This window comes from Anser brachyrhynchus (assembly GCF_964034855.1).
Source record: "Anser brachyrhynchus genome assembly, chromosome: 3".
NCBI classification, from domain to species: Eukaryota; Metazoa; Chordata; class Aves; order Anseriformes; family Anatidae; genus Anser; species Anser brachyrhynchus.
Genome location: NC_137696.1, coordinates 113,294,967 through 113,319,112, shown reverse-complemented (window position 1 = coordinate 113,319,112; position 24,146 = coordinate 113,294,967). Strand labels below are relative to the sequence as shown.

Sequence of the window (24,146 nt, the reverse complement as noted above, 5' to 3'; positions counted from 1 at the left end):
ATCAGTGATGTGAGTGTGGATGAGCTTTTAAAAATGTTGTGCCTCTCCATAAAGGACTCCTGGTTTTCATTGCTTGTAGCAGCTACACAGGAACTCTGCTGGATTAGTAGCAGTATAAATCTGGACTAATAGCAGTATAAATGTTGTATATCAAAATGAAAACTGAGGCAAGGAGCAAGGTCCATTTAATTTCTAGGATAGAATAAATAAGCCATGTTTCCAAGGCAGATTTTGGTGGTGAGGAGAAACAATTCTACAAACAAAAGAGAGGCAGAATCTGTGATCACCCTCAGGATATAGTCACCCTCAGCATTTGCACAGAAACCTCCCAGAGCTGTAGAAGGGAAATGCCCAAAGTCACTGGATGTCAAAGATGTAGACAAGCAGGACATTTCTGGAGGATAGGGGATCTTGGCATTGGGAACCATGTAACAGGGAAACATGCGTACATGCAGGAGAGGAGCAGGAAACAGGATGTTTTGAAGGAAATAGAGGAAGGAAACTGAGAGGCAGAGAAACAAGGGGAGGAGAAGAAGACAAAAAAGCAGATGGGGGAAGAGATGAAATCGGGAAACACTTTTATTAACTATTATGAGATCTGCTTTATTAGCAGTTTAATAAAATTGGTGTTTTTGTTTGTTTTTGTTCTTACTGTTCCATTTAAATTGCTGCTGAACTTACCACAGGAATGTAAAAATGGGAGTTTCCCAAGGCAGTTTCCCAATTAAGTAGTAATTGAATTTAAGAAACCATTATGAAACCCTTGTATTCAGTATTCTAAGGGCTTCTGAACTCGTTTAAATAAATAAAGTAGGCTTATATTTGTGCTTCATACTAGTGTGTATTTTTCTGTTACTGTATACACAGAGATCCATGGCTTTATCATATGTCAGATATTCTGGATGGATTGATAGGGTGCAAACTTGGGTTTGCTTTCTAAACAGAATTTGTCTCCAAAGGCTTCTTAAAAAAATTGGGCTGGGACTTAAATAATTCACTTTGTTTAACTGGCAACAGTTTAAAATGTCAGAAAACCTAATCAAAACCTGTTTCAAAGGGGTCTAAGGTACAAGGTCGTGTCTCTGGCATATGCACACAAGGCAGTAATGTTAGCCTAGCCCCCTTATTAAAAATTGAAAGTAACAGTTTTGACTTCCCCCACCTGTCCCAGTACAATAACCAGCGCATCAGCTCTGTGCAGAGTGACTCACAGAGCATGTGGTCCTCCAGCTGAAATGCACTGGCTCATATTTTGCATCTACTTCACAGTCCTTTTGCCTCCTCCAGGGTGTGGGTATATGTGTATATGAAAAACATGCCAGGACAAAATATCATATGGTCATACTGAATCACCCCTGCTCTTTTCTCACACAGTTGAACATCCTGACACATTGTAAACTCAGCTGAAAATGTGCCAGGCCACAGCAATCTTCTCCTACAGCAGTGACATTTTGCTATGAACTCCCTGCCCATCACAGCAGAGACTGGAAAAAGGTTACCAAGCTGTTTCATGAGTTTTTGTTTTCCTGGTCACTTAGGATAATTTGGCTTGGTATTTCCATAAACTATGAGTTACCAGAATGGAGTCATACTGACTTAAGATACTTCAGGCTCAAAAGCTTTATTTTTACTCTAGTCTTATAGTAAGTTAGGAGCTTATTGTACATATTTCTCCAGCGATGATGAAACAGAAGATGGGACAAATACGCTCTCAAATTTGTACTAGTATCACTCTAGTTTTGATATGATGCTGCCAAGGACACATTTTTTCCCATATTCTGAACTGGTTTTGACAGACCCAGAATATATGCAAAGGATGAGAGAAACCTTTATGTAGTATAAATACCCTTCCTCTGTTTTGTGGTAATAATGCATCATAAAAATAGTTATGACTTGAAAATCTCAGGTTCCCTCTGGTTTTATTAGCTTTCTTTTAACCATTAAAGGTTAATGCAACTTCAAAGGTGAAACTTAGAGAAACTGAACCCAGCTTCATGCATACAGCTCTATATTCCAATTAGTGATGGGCTGCCTCAAAATGATCAGGTTTCAGTTTAGGACACAGGACTAGAAAAAACCTTGAAGTGCATCTCCACTATCACAAGCAAATATGTCACTTACAGATTATTCATAAATTCTTCAGTGTTCATTTCAAACCAAGCTTAGATTTTTTTTTTTTCTCTTTCTACTATTTCATTCTTGAAAGGCACCCCAGGTCCTCATTCTCCTGCTCACTCTTCAGTTTTCTCCTGTTATCCTGCCTAAATATACTTGGTGACAATTCTTGTGTTAACAGCTAACCTTTGCCTTAGTACCTCTTCTTTCTTCACACTGTTTGACCTACAAAAGTATGAAAAAAAGGGAATGTTCATATTGGTCCAAAGAAAAAGGTGTATGCAATATCTTACTTTGAAAAGTTGAACAAAAGGTGTATAGATAGACAAGCATAGATGGCTTCTCAAATATTTCTGAGTTTCTGGCAACCAAGAAATTTAATTTGGAGTTGGGGGCAGCAAACAGACCACTGTGATTAATAGCCCCTCTGCTATGAATCTGTTGAGTCCTTTGTGAATCCAGTGATAATTTTAGCTTCCACAACATCCTGTGGCAATGAATTCCACAAAGTAATTACACACTGTAAGGAAAAGTACTTCTTTTGTTAATTTTAAAAGTCCTGGTCATCCCTAGTTCTCTTAAAAATAACAGTGGGTAGTGATTCCCTAGAAAACTTTCTATATCTTCTATGATTTGACAGATAACAATCAAATAGATAGACCCCAAATTATAGATAGACAGAAGGATAGATTCCGCTTTCAAACATTTATTTTCAAAGCTGATCAGCTCATTGCTGAGAAAATATGTTTCATGGGGATATTCACTTCATTATTCAACATATTTTTTAGATCACTTAAGAATACATTAAACAGTACATATCCTAGCAGAGATCCTGGAACACTCACTTGATAATCTCCCTCCATTTATTTCTACCTTTTTTTTCTGATTATTAATCTGTTACTAATTTTACAAGAAGACCTTTCCTCTGATCCTATGACAACTTAATTTTCTTTAATTTAGTCTTCAGTGATGGTCCATGTCAAAATCTTTTAGGAATTTCAAGCATACTGTATCAGCTTCTTCATATGTTCATTGACTTCCCTCTACCAAAAAATTGCTAAATTTTCCCAACCATACAGGAGTGAGATACAGCCTGCTTAAATACTGTGTTTAAAACATAAGTCACGAACAGCAATTCAGTTTTCTGCTTTTGACCTAATACTGAAGAACTATCCTGAATTTCCAGGAAAGTTCCTTGGATGCTTATCTTTAGTCACATTTGTATAGCCAGAAGGGCATTTCCCAGATGAGTATATCCATGCCGCAGATACAGCCCTGCTGCAATCCAATTTTGATGGTACAATTCACATAAACTAGTTGACAGATTACTCACCCAGGGTGCAGAAAAAAAATAAGTACAAGGCATCCTGAAGTTTTGAGAAGGACAAAGCCAGCTTCATACATCAACCACTAGATGATGCCATATCCTGTGCACAAACTCGTATGACCTCTCATCTTTCCACTCAAAACTTCTGTTGCATAGGCAAGTATGGAACAATCTTGTGTTGAGAAGAGCAAGAAAGAAGGAAAGCAACTTTACTGCAGTTGCTAGTGCTAAGTAAATATAGGAGAAAGGATTCTCAGTGTCACTGTGATGCTCTCATTTTACCCATATTTTTGAAAATAAATTCAAAGTCTTTCCCGGCTTCTTTAAAGTATGTTTTTTTTGTCTTTCCTGTAGTCATCTTTTTCTCTTGTTCCTTGTCAAAAATGAGAGTGTTCTGGATGAGATCTTAACAGTGCCTTATGTAAAGGTATTATAGCTTCTTTATCTTTGCTGGGAGTATCCACCCTGTTACAAGCTAGGATCATATTTGCTTTTGTTCATTGTTTTTCTTCATGACAAGCATGTAACAATGGATCAGTGAGCATATAATTGAACAATTCATCCTAGTAATTCTCTTGTTATTTTCAGCTTACTTATTATATCAATTTGTGTAACTGACCTTGATTTTCCTAATGGTAAACTACAAGTAATTTCATTTATTACATCTTTCATACTCAATGAATGATTCCTCATTTATTTGTACTGATGTCTCAACTTTTTGTACTATCACAATTAATTTCCTTATTCCTTCTTTTAGCACTCAGGTCATCAATAACATTACATAAAAGATGACCCCAAGGCCAAACATTGACAAAATCCTGCAGGAATCTTACTCCACATTGATAACTCTTTGCAGTGTTTATTGCCTCCCACTACCCATCTTACAATCCTTACGTTAATATTATCCTTCCTACCTTTCACAATTTCCTGAACATCAAGATACCAGTGAAATCCATATAGTCTGATCAACTGTATTTCCATACCTTTATACCAATCAATCATTCTGAAACTAACTAAATAAACAATATAAATGATTTGTATTTTCATTTGAACTTTGTTTCTTTCCCCACTTCATAGAATTCCACCCCCCCCCCCCAAAAAAAAGTCTTCTGTTATTTGTGTTAACTTTCTTTGCAATGACAAGCTGAATTAGACTTCTGGCAAGAGTTTTGGACTTTATTCTTAAATTTCATGTTCTCCAAGATGTCTCGCTCATGATTTTTCCACTCCTTATAGTGTCTTACTATTCCTACATCCTTCTTATGTGATTATTCATTCCATTGTAGATGGAGATTTCCCAGTTGTTTTTTAACCTTATTTAAAATTCCTCCCATTCTTAAAAATTCCTGACAGTTTATACAAATCTGACTGAAAGAAATTTCAGCCAGCTTTATATATAAGTTCCTAATTTCTGCAGGTCAGTTGACTTCACTATTTAGGTTTCTTAATTTTTCATATTTGTCCTCTCAGATATGAATCTTGACTTAATTTTTTTTGCTTATTCCTCAATGTAATTTATTGGGAATCATCTTGTTGTCACTTAATTCAAGTTTTTTCTATGGCCAGACCTTCTATAACATCCTTGGTTTAGCAAAACAGATTCAAAAATAGATTTATTCCCTATGCAGTTACAACACCAATAGAATGTAAAGCTACTTACTAATACATCAAGGAATAACTGAGTTCTACCAAGATTATTTACTCAAGATCTTCAGTTAGTTGAAATGTTGAGAAATTACTCACTTGTTACTCATTTTATAGTTGGGAAGTTTTCCCACAACGACATTATTCCCAATAAGATTTATCACTGTAACAATTTCAAGACATTTCTCTGTCAATATCTAATGTTGATTCTGGGAATCTATAACAGATTCTTAATAGCACCTCTAGAAAACCTGTTTTAGAGAACTTTCAAAGAAATTTTGACCCAAACTGAGTGTCTGCAAGTCTTTTTTTAAGTTATACTCTTTTATTGGCACAGAATGCCACTTTATTGCTTTTAACTCTATTTCTGTCCTACTCAAAGAAATTACATTTTCAATGTCCATCAGTATATGTAACTAATGATGCTATTTCATGATGTTTTTAAACACTTATAATTATTATTTTATCACCATCTTAATGTCCATCCACCTTGCTTTAATAGGGGAATATTTCCATTTCTATTAGATTTCACTGTGCTTATTGAATCTTCATAATGCAGTTCCTAGAAGTATCAATACTTCTTCTCCTGTCAGTATTCTTTAATGCAGATGAAGCATGCATTTCCATTGGATTTTAGTGGAAATTGATATAGACTGAAGTCACCATGTCTTTTGTGTTGCATAGCTTACTTTCAAAATTACCGATTTTAGCTGAACGATGGTGATAGTAATTCCTGTGACTAGTTACTCATAAGGATAAAAAAAGGTCTACCTAACTTTGCCATTTGAGAATGCCAGAAAATCCATCATATTAAAAACATTCATGTTGTCAGGCTTATGAGGTAAAATGATCAGAACAACAAAAATTATACAGAAATGTTTGAATGTCATTTTGTCACAGAATCATTTTCTTCTGTATCACAGACCTGAGATAAGATTAAGTGTAAAGTTAAAACACTAGCTTTTTTCTTTTGCATTTTATTTTTACATTTAAAAATGTTTTCATTTACCTTTTAAAATTTATTTTTGATGGAGTAATATTCATCTAATCTGATAATAACTGTCTAAAAACAAGCTGAGAAGTCTAAGCTAGTTATCATGACTCTTTGTTCTAGGAAAAGGGAGCTGCAGACACTTCTAGAAAGCATTCATTCCTGCTAAGAGAGATGTCAAACACAAGAGGGTAGAAACTTTCTGGAGATGTTGACTTCTGTCTGATAAGTGTAGAGGGAGACCAAGTGATCAGGATTAGATCACATCACCATTTTATAGAGAAAAATATTTTGACAATTTCTTCCTTTGTGTTGTCATATATTCATTCAAAATTGGTATTTTTTTATGTTTCAAAACTGTAATCCACAGTGACGTATCACAGGCTACGGATCAGAATCATATGTGTTATAATACTCTCACTTTTTGGATCAAGCATAAGTATATCAGGATCAGAGAGTCAAAAAGAATAAAAATCCAAAATGAAATACATTTTGCTAGTGAAAAATCCAGGTCTTCTGCTTTCAAGAGGAAACACTTGTGTGACTGCCATTGTTCACCATAAAGTGATTCATTTTGATTCATCAGAAACTTGTGGTAGTAAGCAACTTATCCAAACAGTGATGACTGGTGGAGAGTGTGTGGTACAGGAACCGTGTTTTATTATAGGGAGTTTGTAAAAATAAAATAAATAAACAAATCCTTTTGTTCAGGTGATTATAGCCTCTATATTTTTAACAATTTACTCTTGCATTTCTTCAAACAAACAAGACTTTCTTATATAATTTTGTATTCTTTCATGTCCTTCTCCTTTTTTATGCCCTGTGTCTTCATCTGCTGCTTTCTAATTGCTAGGGAAGGCGGACAAGATGCCCCATTGGGAACAGATGGCTTTCTGGAAATCTACCAACAAGGACTACTCCTGGAATAGATTTCATCTGCAGGCCCCACACAGAGGTAATATATGATACCTACAAATAGATAGCACTCCAAAGGCTTAGGAAGGAAAAAAAATATATCCTGCTGGAGTTCTTAAGCTTGTTAGGACCACAACTTGCCAACAGAGAGGCATAAAAATGAATCCTATATATAGCATTCAATTTTTAAAATTAATTTTCTATAGCTCCATGTCAATCCCTATTCAACAGCTATGCTTAAAATACATTGTTTCTAAATGGCTGCATTTCTTTTTTCCAAAGATGGATTTAACACAAAATTTCAAATCAGCTATAATGTTAGCCTCCATTACAAGCATGGTGTGGGATGCAGGTTGATATATGAAAACAATGTTAAAATCTTCGTAAGAGTAAGAGTGAATAATACAGGAGCAAATACGTTGGTTCACAGTAAGGTTGAAGAATTGTCTTGTTCAATGTTGATTTTCTTTTCTGTGTTCTGAACCTTTACTTTCTTTCATCACAGATAGGAGAGAGACTATTTGTAACATTTTATGAAATACATATTTGTTTTGGTTTGATTTTCCTCAATCTAAAATAAAATTGATGGCAACCATACTGTATACGGCTGTTCTGTGTGTCTGGAAAATATTATTCTGAGGTTATGGATGGGGCTATAAAACTGAGAGATCAGAGATATACTGTTTATGGTAAAAAAATACAAACTACAAATAGTAAAGTGACAACAGTGCTTCGTAGCCTCAGGATTCTAACCTCAGCCTTGAAATAATGTGTGGTTTACTTATTGTTCCTGTTCACAAAGCAAAATGAGTATTAGAGAACTTTATTTTTCTTTATTCATGAATAAAATAAAAAAAAAGTTCTGTCTTTTTTAATCTGTGGATAAGTCTCAGTGAAAAAGAATACTAAAAATTCAAATACTAGAATGTAAGTACTAGAAAGAAAATATCAACATTTATTCATTTTATCACAGTTTTTAATGATTCAGACATGTTGGTGTTTTGAGGAGGAAAAATGGCTTGACTGGTTTTTGTCCACATGGGTTTACAATAGGGTTAACAATGCTATAACCACTTTTGGAAACTTTGAAAGGTTCCAAAGGTTATTTATTATAAAGAGAAACTGCATAAAGTATTTGGAAACAGAATCACAAATGAGATGTGTGTTAGCAATACAAGGGAAAAAAAAAAAAAAAAAAAGACAGGAAGATCCATCTTTCTAATAGAGTTGGAAAAGGTGTCATTTCATTTCCTCAGTAGAATTCAGGGGAAAAGGTGAACATGGAATAATAAGTATTATTCAAAGTGTTTGTTATTTTCAAATATAAACTAGAATATAACTATTTAGTTTACAAAGGAGAATGATTATAGAAGTTGCATGTCCCCACATGCATATCAAGGGATACTCCTCAATTTTTTGAGGCAATCTTCAGACATTTTTACCTTCCCACTATTTGATTAAATATCATCTAGTTTTCAAGATAAGAAGATCTGAATTGAGGGAGAAGCTGCAAAGGTCTGCAAACAAGTCATATGCATGAAGCCACGCAGTGAGTGGTGCTATAGATACAGTAAAGTGCCAGAATTTTGTATGCTGATGCAGGTTGCTTTAGCATTTGTCAGTTGCTGTTAGACCAAGGAGCTGGTAACATGACCAAGACAGGGCAGGGTTTCCTAGTCCACATCCTCTTTTCCTTGTCTGGGTGTGATGGTCATGGTTGATACAGAGGATGCACAAAGATCTCTTGAAATAATTCTCCAGTGACAACTGAGAGAACAAGACCAGGGATTTTTCTGTGTGTCATGATGCAAAGTGCAGGGAAGAAGTGGAGCTGCAGTGATTGAATTAATAAAAAGCATGGCAGACCAATCAGATCTCAGGTACTGAATATGAAACTTATTTTCTTAGCCCCAGCAAATTGTTTTTTCCACTGTGCAATAGCTGTACAGTGTGCTAACACTGACTCTTTCCTGCTCCAGGACTCAATGAGGCTGCTGCAGCTGGTCACATGAGCTGCTGGAGCAAGAGAAAAGCAGCAGCAAAACAGCCAGAAGGATCAGCAGCCAAGCATCAAATCAAGTGCCTTTCCCCATAACATAGTAACTTATCCTGGAGCACACTCCATGGCATATCCGTGTATGCCCATCACATAAAACATTTCATAGTATGGATGAAGGACCATTGCTTTTGTGAGACCTAATGCATGAGTCTTGCACAACAGGATTTCAGAAATTTGAAAAGACTTATCTTGTCTCTGATAAAATTTTTAGAGTATACAGAAAAGCATGTCAGCAAAGATTCATATGACCAAAAGTAGTTGTCTGGAGTGTACCTCATCCTTAAATAGATGACTGAGACATGAGATGAATTGTACCCTAAATCTCAATGATGAATCTCACCTTAAGTCTCAAATTAATTTTCATTAACTTCAATATGATTCAGAACTTTACCTAGTTTATTATTTATATTCTTGTATCATGCATAATGTGTCATCCCACCTATGCTACATGTGCACAAGTAGACAGTCTGCAAAATCTCACAATAAGATAATGGACATTGTGGTACACAAGCGAAGAATATAAGTGAATTTGCTTTTAAGTTTCATCACTGTGAGTCATGTAGAGCCACTAAGATCACCAGCAGATTTATACAGTCAGAACTGCTGCAGCAAAAATGAGAGAAGGACTTAATGAGGATGTTGAAGTGATTTTGCAAACATTCTAGGGGGAGGAATGAATTCTCCATTGTTATCAGTGTCTGAAAACATTTCTTTCAGTGTGGTTCCTTTTCCGTGCACACCAGAGGAATGCGAAGGCTGAACTAATAATTTAAATAAGAGTTCTGAAATTATGTTGTGAATATTTCGTTGAAAAAAAATTTATTGAATTGGAACATAAAAAGCTACGTGATAGGAAGCAGAGTTATAATTTCCTGTGGATGGTCAAATTCATTTGTCTCATAAAACCACCAAAGACATTAAAGAACACCCATTAGGAGAAAGGTTGTCCATGTCCTCAGACTGTTCAACTGCATTTTCCAATGATGGTAAGATCTGGGGTGGAAAGTGCAAGTAATTTTACAGATAGCTTTCTCCACAAAAGGTACATCATCTGAGGTTTTTTTGTCAGTGAAACATTCGCTTGATCAGTCATGCCTTTCGGCTCTATTTTGCTCTTGACTACAGTTGAGTCACCAGTCTAGAGGTGAAAAGATCTTGTTAACAATCCATTCCTCCAATAAGGAGTAATCTTGAAACTGAAGCAAGACTATGTTGCTGCATTCCCTAGTCTCTTTACTATCTCTCCTGGGAAAAGAGGATTGATATAATTCCATTTCCTTTTATTATATCTTTTGTCAGAAGAGGAAGTGGAATCTTTCCTCTTAACTCTTGGCCAGCAACCATAGATTTGGTAGGGACACACTGTTGAATGCTGTAATTAAAATTCAACATTAATATTACAGTCAACGTGCATGAACTTGGACATGTTAAACTACTAAGTACAAGTGATATATTCTTATAATTGGCAATACTAAGGAGATCATTTTCAACAGTCACAGATAATGTTAAGCAGAAACAATGATCTAAATAACTAGTTAATAAACAGGATTATGTAGTAATTTTGCCCATGACAGTGAATTTGTCTTGATAATGAAAGTTATACCATCTTTTCACATGTTTTTACACTTCCAATCCAGGTTATGAATTCTAATTTCTAATAAACAGCTGTTAACTCTGAGTCCAATCACTTGGTCTTTAAAGAACAGCTAGAGACAAAAGTGATCTGAAAAAGATTTTAAAGGTTTTGTGGGTCATAACTTTAAAGTTCCAGCTGTATAATGAAACTTCTAAAGCTTTGACATCTCAACTCAGATTTGACCAAAATATTGTCTGAGATTCATGTTGTTTGGGTTCAAGATCTCTCATTTTTTAATAACACATAGTTCAGGCTTAGACTTCATTTAAAAAGGCTTTACTGCATATAAACTTAATATGTAAACATATAATCTGGATCTTTTACTTTATATCTCTCTGCTGGAAAATTCCTGATATACTGGAATTGCTAGGATAATATTATATAGTCCTTTAGAATATTTGAAAGTTTTTAAGGGCCACTGTTAAGCACTGCAACATAAAAACAGAAAATGTCTCATTAATCACTCGTTGATGGAATAATTAACAAGTAAGTTAATGGAAAAAATGCAGGTTTCCCAAAGCTTGAAGTTACCTTCATTTATCACAGAATCATAGAATCATATAGTAGACAATTAATGAAAGTTACTGCCTTGAACTTTAAATGGATACTGACATATGAAAAAACTTTTTATGAGTGTTACTGTGCAAAATTTAGGAATGAGCATGGCTTAAAGTCAGTTGAACATATGTCTTGTAGTCAAAATGGTAAAATAATTTAGTAGCTTTTAGGAAAGAAAGAAATGCAGATTGTTTTTGTTTTCCATTGAATCATTCAAATTATGGTAAATGTGATCTCTTATGTTAACTTGTCAGGTAAGATTATTCCAACAATTATTTTCAAGTATGGGTTTAAATGAACAAACTGAAACCAGATTTTCCTCCACATATCCTGTGGAAGCCCAACATGCTTCTTACAATTTCTATAGCCAATGACCTGTTCTTTGATTCCCAATGAATCACTCTAGTATCTTTTTTCATGGTAGTATTTTTATTTCATGACAAGTTGTAAGTATTCAGTACCAGATCATAGATGTAAATATGGTCACACAAACATAGAGTACATTCATAAGTATAGCTGACATTTATACTGCCTGCACACCACAACATATGACTGACCATGTGAGACTCACATGACTCAAAATGTCTTCACTTTATTAATTTTTTTTAAATAAGTGATATTTCTACCACATGATGAGATACAGACTGTAGTTGAATTCCTCTCTAAGAATCTATGTTAACAGTGCAGCACTGCACTGTTGGGTGAGGTTTACCTCATTGTTTTTTGGCCAGTTAATCTTTACTGTTAGAATAGTTTTTTTTTTTAAATCTATCCAAGATTTGTCTTTTTCCGTTTCTGTCATACTTATTATCCTCTTTGGCTATTCTTATCGTTCTCTCCAGTATGTTCTCCGTATATCAAATCCAGAGTATTCAGTAAATTTAATCTTGGGATAAAATCCAGTGCTCAGGCTCTTTCATTCTATCAGTAGTTTATAACAAGTTAATGTAAGTCTTAACCAAAAAAAAAATAATAAAATAAAAAAATGAAGCTCCTTGTTTGAACTTCCAAATGTCCTGAAGCAAGATGATTTTGAGAATTTACAAAAAAATACATGGTTACTGCAAAGGACATTAGAAACTGGCACATAAAAAGTTACCACCATTCATCAAACACAATATCAAAGTAATAAGAATATAAATAGGATTACAATAATTTTTAAATATTTAAAGAAGATGCGCACAAGACAAAAATATCATATTTCAGTAGATATTAAGCTGCTTTGCTCTCAGTCCTATGTAAATATTGCAGCTTCCTTTGGCACTATATAATCATTGTCAACAAGAACTCATCAGTAGTCTTATCATCAGTAGTATAGTACTCTATAGGAAGTTAAACATGGTTGGTTCAATGAAATATGAATATTGTTTTTAATGAAAATATATTTATTTATCTGACTATAACCATCTTTCATTGTTTTAAAAACAATACGAATGATAAAAAATTCAGAGTTAGGATCTTGAAATGGAATAAACCAATCTTTTCTGAAAAGGGAATGAGCCAAAAAGAAAAAGAGGCTGTGAAAAATTTGAACAGAAATCAGAAAAAAGGTTGTTTCTAAAACAGATTTATTGCAGTTATGTTATATTAGCTTAAATTGAAAAGCTTTATCTTTCTTTTCTGTATCTAAATATGATCAGTTGTTATTGTCTGAGAAATACTACTTTTTCTTTTATAAATATGAAAATATTCATGACCAGAGGCCTGTTAGAAAAAAAAAAATAAAAATAAAAGCAAACATAACATAGAATGTTAAATAAAAAAAACTTATAAAATGAAATTTAAATGAAAAATTGACCTTCCTTCCCAAAAGTATTCTTTTTGAAATTTTAATATTTATTTTTAATTATAAAAACAAAAAAAAAATTGTATCAAAATAAAAGAAAAAGAAAAAGAAGAGAAACAGTGTAGCATTCTGGTCCATTCTTTCATAACTCATATTAGGAAAACACAAGGAACCAAGGACAAATGGCATCATTTTATATTTTGAACATCCTTAATACTTTACAAGTACTATTGTAGTAGAACATTTTTTCAGTGTATTTTATAACATTATTTAAATTGAGGTATTTAATTTTATCTGTCAATTATATACAGCTGATTTCATGCTTTCTTGTAAACGTGAACATATTTTGTATGCTAGCATGAATGTCACTAGACAGAAATTCTTTGTTATTAATAAAACTAAGTCTTTAGCTGTTGGCAATCTTAAAAGAAAATTTTCTAGTAAACTCATGTAAACGTACATATATGCGTGCAGAAAGTAATGCAAGGAAGGTTTACCAGAGTGTGATACAAAACAAGAACAGCATGGTCTATTCACTTACAAAAACAGTAACAACAAGGAAATAATATTTTCTATATTCTGGGGGTGGGGGAGGAAGCAGCCACAGCCATTACCTTATAAAGGGTTTGTAACTTTCTCCTATGCAGTTTTTATGACTGTTTAATCTGAGTTAATCTGAGATGTGTCCATCTGTCAGAGTTTAAGGATAGCTGGGAACACTATACAGTTGTCCCTGTTCCCGCCTGCTATTCTACTGGCTTGGTACAACCATGTGAATCACCTGTGATCAGCCCAAGAAGGAGGGGAGTGGGGGAAATATTTTGATTTTGCCCAGGTGAAAATGGACTTACCAGTTTTGGTGGAAATGGAGTTCACTTGGGTCCATCTTTACCAAGGTAGAAACCACCTCTATTCTACAGTATCTGAGAATATGAGTATCTGCGGTATATGAGTATTGATAGATAGGTATCTGTCAATATCAGCAATATCTAAGCAGTCAGTGCTAATTTGTGCACTTCTACTCATTAAAACAATTAGTTAAGCCATTCCTTATAAGCTACCCCATATCTGAAAACAATTGTAAAACAATGCAGTTTTTGTTTGTTTTCTGAGGAGACATTTTGAGATACTGTACAGTAATTTTTTCCCAGGTAATACACGAAACACTGAGGCTATTTAAAACATATGTAAAACATATGTTGGCAAACTTAAGTTCTCAAGGGCATGATTTTTGAAAAATAAGGGAAGGAGGAAGTGAAAAGGAAGGAAAGCAGCATTTTGGTTTCCCATTGTATAAGAAGCCACTATTTCTGTTTCAGACCGTATTTTGTGATAGAAAATCTGATTCAAATGAGCATATTTTGAAAATATCTTTATTATGAATAGTAAGGACATGCATTTGTAGCTGCAAAGTTCCTAGCCAACGCCAAAGCAAAACTGTCTAGAAAAAGACTTTTTTTTTAGTGATTATGGGTGCTAAATATCATATTATCTCAAAAAAAGCCCTTTAAGGATTATCTAGTAGACAAGAGTAATTTTGAAGAGTCACTTGGAGGTAACTACAGTATTGTCTGACAACCTTCAAGGTTGTGTTAATAATGAATGAAAAACTGATTGAGAGGTAGATTGATAATGCGGAAGTAAAAGTTTTTAAATAAGTTGAAAGGAAAAATCTATATGGTAAAAGTGCACAATCATAATAAGCAGCCTTTTTTTATAAACAATTATATAATTTTGGTTTACAGACATATTCTGTTGCAGCAGATAATAAGCCGTGCAGTGTGAATGTGAATGTGAATGTAAATGAAGTGCTAAATGATGAATTACACCACTACCATTACACATCAGAAACAACATCCTTTATCTAGGCTGTTAGTGCCAAGAGTATTACTTAATACAACAGGAAGGGCTGAAGGGAAATGGGAAATGGGAAAAAATGCAATATTCAACAGCAAATGTAATATGTAGACATGATGGTCTTCTGTATCAGTGTGTTCAGAGTATACATTTGTATTATTCTCTAGGTTCTTTTAAGATATTTTTAGAGAAAGTGTTCGATGAAAGATTGTGTTTGATTCATTCCATACTTGTCTTTGGATAATCAATGACCTTTTTCCTTTAAATCAAATGGGAAGAAGAGGCAACAGATATTGTAGCCTCAAACTAAGTACTCAGATCCTGGTCTAGTTAGCACTTAAGCATAGGTTTAGCTTTAAATATGTGTGTCCCATTTTGACATTATTCATGTGCTTAAAGTTAAGCATATATCTACATGTTTTGTTTATCAAAGCTGAACCCACCTGTATTCAGGCATAACACGTGTAACACTCAGACCTCTAAAACACAGCATATTCCCAACCACTTCTTGTCTAATTACGAGCAAAAATGTATTCTCATTTCACTGACCTTCTGTATCTTCACTTTTTCAGCATGTTCCACATTATCAATCTACCTCTCAATCAGCTTTTCATTCATTATAAACACATATAGCATTGCATGAAACACAAGCTTTTCTGGTTTCCTCTCCTAAAGAAGAAATGTTTGTCCAAGCCCAGATGTTCTTCACCAATGATGTTCCTCCCTTAGTCTCTAGTATCTCTAGGCAGAGTGCCACATCAACACATTTCTTCCGAGTCTGGTTTCTCTTCCTCTAAGCATTGTCATACTCTGATCACTACCAATAGCTGCCACACATGGAAAGTCCTAGCAGATCTAATTCCATCTATTCTATTTCTTTAACTTTCACTAGAAGAAGGCACCATGTATCTGAAATACTTAATGTTGTTTCACGGAAAATATTCTACTTTGTGTGGCACATTTTGAATCTTCCCCAAATAAAGAGGACATCATTGTCACTGCTCATGTACTTTTGAACCAGATAATCCAATCCTAGATAAAAAGCATCACTGTCATAACATGGGAGAGCCAATGGATTAAAGTGTCACTTCTGCTTGCTCAATCCTAATAGTCCTCTGCACTGGAAAAATAGTACTGTGTAGAAAAAATGCATTTTCTTCCTTGGCTTGTTTTTGTCATTAACACTGGGGAGCAACTGTAGCCATTATAATGCTATGACACTGGAAGAAAAACAGTTGAAGGGGAAGGGGTCAGTCATGCCAACTAAACCCCGAGTATCTGTGAAGCTCTTTCAAAGGGAATTAGCTTGGTGCTACCACTTACCACTTTGAAAATAAATCTTTAAATGCAACATGAGGCAAGATATTATCTAGCTCTGGTATTGGAATGGGCCCTACCGAGCTAACAGGAACATAGACTAAAAGCTTGTTCAGTCACTTAAGCCATCAGGTATTAATCTGAGCACACACAGAGAGTAGATCGGGAGGGAAAAAAAGTGCCTTTGTTACTTTGCCATATTTGAGAGTAGACCACTTTTTAAGCCATCTTGTTGCTTTTGCTTTCCTTTCATCTGCAGCCCATAGCCAAGGCTTTTGAGGAACTCAAACCGGGAATGTGGCCAACTGCTACAAAGGTTGTTACATGGTTTCCGAATTATGTTCTTGGGTAAGGCAGATGTTGTTTAAAATACTGCATGCAAAACACTAAAATAAAAATGACCAGTAAAGCAAGTAACTGCAACAGCACATTCCCCAGAAGAGATTTTATTCTTCATGTATGTTTGGCATCTGGTCTCTGTATTGTAATAAGTGAGAAGATAAAAAATAAAAATTAGGGGGAAAAAAAGGAAGAAAGAAACAGTTTAAAACAAATCCAAACCTCCTAAAGGCCAAGATGAAAAAGTGCATTTCCTGAAGAAAATGCCAGGAACTATTCTTCTTACTGTCCCGTACTTCTCCAATTGCTCATTATTTAATTATAGTAATTTTATGGCATCTATTGTTACAATACATTTCCTTACAGGCAGAAAGAGAACAGAAAGTCTTTATCTAAAATTACATTTATTTTAAACTGAGAGAATCACAAAATAAGGAATAACAAAACCAGAGACTTGAAGTGTTTAATGTACCATGAGCTGGGTGAGAACATAAAATAATTCAAATCTTACTAACCTAGCTTTTTACTAAAAAAATAATAATAAATAAATAAAATTAAATTAAAGCAGCCAGTGCTCTTTCTTCCAAGTTTTATGAAGGTTATCATATCTGGAAGCAGTGCTGTCCACTTAGTTTCAATAGGTTGTACAAAGGTCTAAGAATCAACGGTTTGCCTCACTTTTCACATGCAGAAATTTAATTGTTATTCTAAGGGCATTATGTTAGATTCATGCAGACAATTACACTAAAAATACTTGCATATAACATTTATACTACAACTACATAATTCATGTGGAAACCTATCATCCTATAAAGCAAAGTCAAAACCTGAGAAATTATTTATTCTCAGCAGAATTTGCCTGGTTAAACATGGTCAACGTACTCTTTATATATCTCACTATTTGGCTACTACCCAAACCACTTGCTTCCATGTTGTATTTAGCCTTGGAAATAAGCCCCCCCCTCCTCTCAGATAGAACAGGCAAGATCAGGCCACAGACAGTGGGGAAACAGAGAGGCTGTACTGAGGTTGAGTGATTTTTCATCTTCTTGTCTACAGATCCATGTTACTAAGAAAAAGTAGTGCACTTCCTGTAGACTACATTCAGATCCGAAGCTCCATCCCAATCAGAAGAGGTAGGCTACCTACAGAAACAGAAGATATTTTGTAGCAATCTTACCCTCAAAATACCTTTCACGTAAATAACCTGCTTTGCTGATAACCTGCAGATCTTTTTACAGATTGCCTGTATCTTATGAGCAGGGAAACAGTACCACTGAGTCATATTCCCAACCCCCACCTATCTCTAACAGATAATAGAAAAGAAAAAAAAAGATGAAAGAAAAAAAAAAAAAAAAAGGAAATTGCAAAAATTAAAAAAAAAAAGCCTTCTTTCTCAAGTAAAATCTTGTTCCCACAGAAAAGAAAAATACTAGAGACTCTCTAGTGACATCTAGGCTGTGTTACTGGTATATGTTGTTACCTCCTAGGACACTTCATGTGTCTCTTTCAGCAAAATTGTTTTGGGTTCAGCAGGGCCAATAAGCAGACAAGACATGCATTCAGACCCAAGTGCAGGGCAATATTCCTGTGTCCCACAGTTCAGATATAGTACTGGAAATCTAGTAGATATTCTGCTATTGCTTTAAATTGTATCTGCTAATTCTCTGGAGATGAGAGCACTGGGTATATATATATGCACTGTTATCAGAGACATATATGCTATATATGGTTTAGATAGCCAAAAAAACAATGTTATCTACAGACTTTGAAGGTAACTGAGGACGCGTATTTGTCTCCCTTGAAGGAAGTGAAATCTCAGTGTTTCTCCTTCTTCTCTTCCTTTTTCAGAATGTTTTCTCAGACTATATATACCCTGATGTACTTTCTACTGTCATTTTTTTCCCTTGAACTTGCATGCCAAACAAGACATTGGAATTCTAAGGTACTATCCCATTCTTATGTACTATGTGATAGAGGAGCCAAGAAGGAGAAGTGTTTTACTGGACATCATTCTCAAAACGAGGAGCTTGTGAGGAATGTGACAGGCAAAGGCAGTCTTGACTGCAGTGACCATGAAATGGTGGAGTTCAAGATCCTTAGGGCAGAAAGGAGGGCACTACCCTGGATTTCAGGAGAGCAGGCTTGGGCCTCTTCAGGAATCTGCTTGCTAGAGTACCAAGCAGCCAGGGATCAAGTTAGGGAAGCTAAAACCCAGATGGAATTGCATCTGTCCGGGGACATTCAAGACAACAAGAAGGGCTCCTATAAGTAGATCGGTGATAAAAGGAAGACTAGGGAAAATGTGGGCCCTCTGCTAAAGAAAACAGGATAGCTCGTTGCCCGGGACATGGGGAAGTTTTTTTCTGCTTCAGTATTCACTAGCAAGTGCTCTAGTCACATCCCCCCATTCACAGAAGAAGACTGGGTTTGCAACCATCTATGGAACATGACATTCATTACTGGGGCCAACAACATAAGAAGGACATGGACCTGTTGGATTGAGTCCAGAGGAAGGCCATGTGGATGATCAAGCAGCTGGGGCACCTCTCCTATGAAGACAGGCTGAGGGGAGTTGGGGTTGTTCAGCCTGGAGATGAGAAGGCTCCAGGGAGACCTTACAGCAGCCTTCCAGTACGTAAAGGGGGCAACAGGAAACCTGGGGAGGGACTCTTTGTCAGGGCATGTAGTGATAGAACAAGGAGTAATGGTTTTGAACTAAAAGAGGGTAGGTTTATATTAGATGTAAGGAAGAAATTCTTCACTGTGAGGGTGTTGAAGCACTGGAACAGGTTGTCCAGAGAAGCTGTGGATCCCTGGAAGTGTTTCAGGCCAGGCTGGATAGGGCTTTGAGCAACCTGGCCTAGTGGAAGGTGTCCCTGTCCACGGCAGGGATGATGGAACTTTCATGGTTCATGATTTTCAGATGGTCTCTTCAGGTCTCTTCCAATGCAAGGCATTCTATGATTTTGTGATTCTATTATTCTATGTGTCTCACCAATGCTAAGCAGAGGGTAGTGACCACCTCCCTTGACCTGCCTTCCTCATGAAGTCCAGGATGTTGTTTGGCCTTCCCTGCTGCAAGGGCATATTGTTGGCTTAAGTCTTCCTTGTTGTTCACCAGGACCAAAACATCCTTCTCTGCAAACCTGCTTTCCAGCTGGACAGCCCCCAGCCTGTCCTGGTGCATGGGGTTATGCAGGGCCAGATACAGGACTTTCCATTTTTCTTTATTGAACTTCATGAGATTCTTGTCAGCTCATTTCTCAAACCTGTCAATGTTGTCTGAATAGCAGCATGCCCATCTAGGTATATGAAGTTCTCCTTCCAGTTCTGTATCACCTACAAACTTGATGATACACTCTGTCCCATCATCCAGGTCATTAATGAAGATGTTAAACAATATCAACCTCAGTATTATTCACTGGGACACAACACTGGTGAATGGCTCCCAGCTGGATACTGTGCCACTGACTCTAAATTTTCAAGCCTGGCACTTCAGCTAGTTTTCAGCCTACCACAATGTACTCTTTTCTAGTCCTGCTTCATGATTTTGTCTTCTGGAAGACAGCATCAAAAGTGCTCAAAAGTTAAGATGAGAAACATCCACTGCACTTCCCTCAAGTCTCCATGCCAGTCATCTCATTGTAGAAAGCTATTAGATTAATTAGATATGAAAAGTTAGTTAAGAAATCATGCACTTGTTTGTATGTGTGTGTATGTGTTCATACATGTGCATATTAGAAATAGATATTGAGAGACATATATTAAAATACTAAAAACCCAGGTTAAGAATATGTATTTCATAAAAAATAAAAAATACAAAAAAAAATTATGTGGACTGTCTTTATACAAAGAATGAGGACGGGACTCAAGAAATATTCAGCTCTGCCCAGCCTAGGTAGGAACTGTTCCATGCTAAAGCTGCCATTGTGCTGATTTCCACAAAGTCATAGGTATGATGCAGTAAAAATAAGAACATGATTTTGAGCACTGACATAGAACAAACTGTCTTTAAAAAAAAATAAAAACCTTTTCCCCTCTTCAGAGAAGTACTACTACTGATTATAGAGTGAAGGATTTCTCATGGAAGCTGAGAGAACTGTCCTTGCATGATTTCTTCTCCGGAAGGGAACTAGGAACCTCGCTTCTCACATTCCTCACATACAGCCTGATTGCTCCTGTGCAGATGGTTTGATGTTATTGTCATGTCATCTACAAACTTACTGAAGGTGCACTTGATCCCCTCGTCCAGATGATTGGTAAAGATATTGACAAGAACTGGCCCCACTATTGAGCCCTGGGGGCACCACTTGTGACTGGCCTCTACCTGGATATAACTCCATTCACAGCACTTTGGGCCAAGCCACCAAGCCAGTTTTTTACCCAGCAAAGTAGGTGCTCATCCAAGCCATGAGCAGCCCATTTTTCCAGGAGACTGATGTGGGAAATGATGTCAAAAGCTTTACTAAAGTCTAGGTAGACAGCATCCATAGGGATATAGTCTTTCTCCCATCCACTAAGTGGGTCACCTTCTCATAGAAGGAGGTCAGGTTAGCCAAGCAGAACCTGCCTTTCATAAACCCATGCTGGCTGGGCCTGATCATCTGGTTGCCCTGTAAGTGCTGCATAACGGCACTCAAGATAATCCACTCCATAATCTTCCCTGGCACTGAGGTCAGACTGACAGGCCTGTAGTTCTCTGGGTCCTCCTTCCAGCCTTTCCTGTAGATGGGCATCACATTTGCTAGCCTACAGTCAACTGGGACTGCTTCTAAGTGATGGAAAGTGCCTTGGTGAGCACTACTGCCAGCTCCCTCAGTACCCTTGGGTGGATCCCATCTGGCCCCATAGACTTGTGTGCATCTAAGTGGTGTAGCAGGTCACTAACCATTTTCTCTTGGATTATGAGGGCTTCATTCTGCTCCCAATTCCTATCTACCTGCTCAGAGTACTGGGTACCCAAAGAAAAATTGGTCTTATTACTAAAGACTGAGGCAAATAAGACATTAAGTACCTCAGCCTTTTCCTCATCCTTTGTCACTACGTTTCCCCCTACATCCAAAAAAGGATGGCAATTCTCCTTAGTCTTCCTTCTGTTGCGAATATATTTAGAGGCGTTTTTCATTGTCTTTAATTGCTGTAGCCAGATTAAGCTCCAGTTGGGCTTTGGCCCTTATGATTTTCTCTCTGCACAGCCTTACAACATCTTTATAGTCCTCCTGACTGTTCTGCTCCTTCTTCCAAAGCTCTCTGTTCAGCCAGGCCAATCTTATTCCCTGTCAGCTTGTCTTTCAGCTCATGGGGATGGCCTGCTCCTGCACCTTTAAGATTTCTTTCTTGAAGACTGTCCAGCCTTGCTGGACTTTGCCCTTTAGGACAGCCTTCCAAGGGACTTTGTTAACCGGTGTCCTAAACAGGCCAAAGCCTGCACTCTGGAAGTACAAGGTGTCAGTTCTGCTAACTCTCTTCCTTTTCCAAGAATTGAAAACTCTATTAATTTGTGATCTCTATGCCCAAGATGACCTCCAACCTTCACATCACCCACAAATCCTTCTTTGTTCTCAAGCAATACTCCAGTCCCTTCATCACCTTTGTGTTCCTCCATTGGGAGGACCTCTGCAGTAGTTCCATGCCTCTCTTGTAGTGGGGAGTCCAGAACTGTACACAGTACTCCATGTGCAGCCTCACCTAAGCCTTATAGAGGGGAAATATCACCTCCTTCAACCTGCTGGCAACACTTTATCTAATGAAGTCCAGGATACCATTAGCCTTATATGCAGCAAGGGCACATTTCTGGCTCCTGATCAACTTAATATCCAACAGGAACAACCCGATTCTAACTTAAAACCCTCTGTTCTCAAGGTAGTGGTTTGTGGTCATAAATAAATTTACAAAAGCACAGAAGAATTTTTCAGGGATGGAATGTAATATTAAAATAATCAAGGTAACAAGAAAAAGAAAAAAAGGGTTTTAGATACCTAAATCATCTCTGCTTAAAGCCCTTCCAAACTGAGTCAGTAAGAATCTCAGAGCATGAAATAAATATGCTCATCTGTAGTTTCAAACAACATTATTTTGAGTACAACAGAGCAATTTCTGGAATTCTTTCTGACACATCCGTAATTTAAGCCATGTCTACTTATGCTGCATGTGTTGTATGAAAGTAGAAGACGAAAAGGAAAGAGTTAAGTAGAGAGCATTGTGTGCCACAAACGAATACAGAATAAAGGGGGGAAGTGTGGAAGGAGGTGCAGAAAGACAAGTCTGTGTCTGTCAAAACATGAGAATCAGAAATGATTAGAGTCCAAATTACAAGTCTGTCTGTCATGAAGCATGATAGATTTAAAATACAGGAGAAGGCAAATGACAGTTAAAGAAAAAGATAAAAAAAAAATAAAAATGCCAAAAAGGGAAATCACAGAAAAGTAGCCTGGCACAGCAAATCAAGCTAGAAGAATTCATCTCGATGGACAATTGCTTATTGCAAATGAAGGTAAATAATTTTCTAGAGGAGAAACAGATGATATGACTTAATAATCACTCTGAACATCACTGTTTATTGTATAATCATTATCACCAAATCTATAGCTAACTGGATTGGGAAGAAGTTCAGAAATTATCTAAAATACTCTGTCCACATGGACAGTATTGTTATTATTATTATTATTATTACTGACAAAGCTGAGTTCATTCACATGTGTGAAGATAGAATCCTTCAGCTAATGTTCCTGAATATATCATAATTGGCTAACATTTTTAAAATAAAGTGACATATAAGATAGATATTTTAAAAGATTGGATATCCTTTTTTTAAGGAATAATAATATGATAATTTATGTAATAATAAAATGATAATTTTAAGTGAAGGTGGAATGGACTCTCTTCATATCTGTATTATTTTAATGTGTGGGCTGTTTTATAAAACACCTGGCTTGTCTTTCATCCAGAGTTCAGGCTATGATGTAGAATAATATTGTCTTTGCAAATAAGTTTGTGGAACAAATACTAACAGAAGAAATGAGGCTGAATATCAAAATTCCATTTTCCAATTTAGACTTGCCAACTCTCAGGATATTTGTTATTTTTCTTGAAACCCCAGATGCTAAAATTAAGAAAAAGTTGAAGAATTTCAACTTTTGTTTAAAAAGATGTTTTTGACACCCTAGAGGCTGAATTGCCTGAAATTGTGAAATAAGAAATGCAAATTACTCAGAAACCAGAGAGGAAAGAGAAAAAAATGCAACATTCCTTCAAGAAACAAAACCAAAACAACAACAGCAACAACAAAAACAGCTCGAATGTTTTTTAGGACAAATCCATTATTTTCCAAACCTTTCTTATTAGGTTGGCAGCACTTCACTTTTGAGGCACTTCAGTAATCTGGGGGAGATTACAGGGAACAGTATTGTTTTGAACTTTAAAGACATATGAGCTAGATCATAAATTTGAATTTTTGTCCCAGTTCAGATTCTAAATTTGGAGATTTCCAGATCCAAGATTTTGCTCAGCATCCAACACTGTTTTGTGTTGATGTATAAATAAGACTGAGTGGGAGAGTGGGGGTACAAAGAAACAAATTTGATTCTATCACTGTGCACG

The 24,146-nt window shown here is 36.1% G+C and overlaps 1 long non-coding RNA gene across 1 annotated transcript in view; it reads left to right on the top strand.

Annotated features, from left to right (window-relative positions):
• LOC308191414 overlaps nt 1-24,146 on the top strand; it is a 110,984-nt gene that overhangs the window by 68,387 nt on the left and 18,451 nt on the right. Inside the window, exon 4 of the long non-coding RNA XR_013947961.1 lies at nt 6,931-7,032. This is a non-coding gene — a long non-coding RNA (uncharacterized lncRNA). The remainder of the gene's footprint in view (nt 1-6,930; nt 7,033-24,146) is intronic.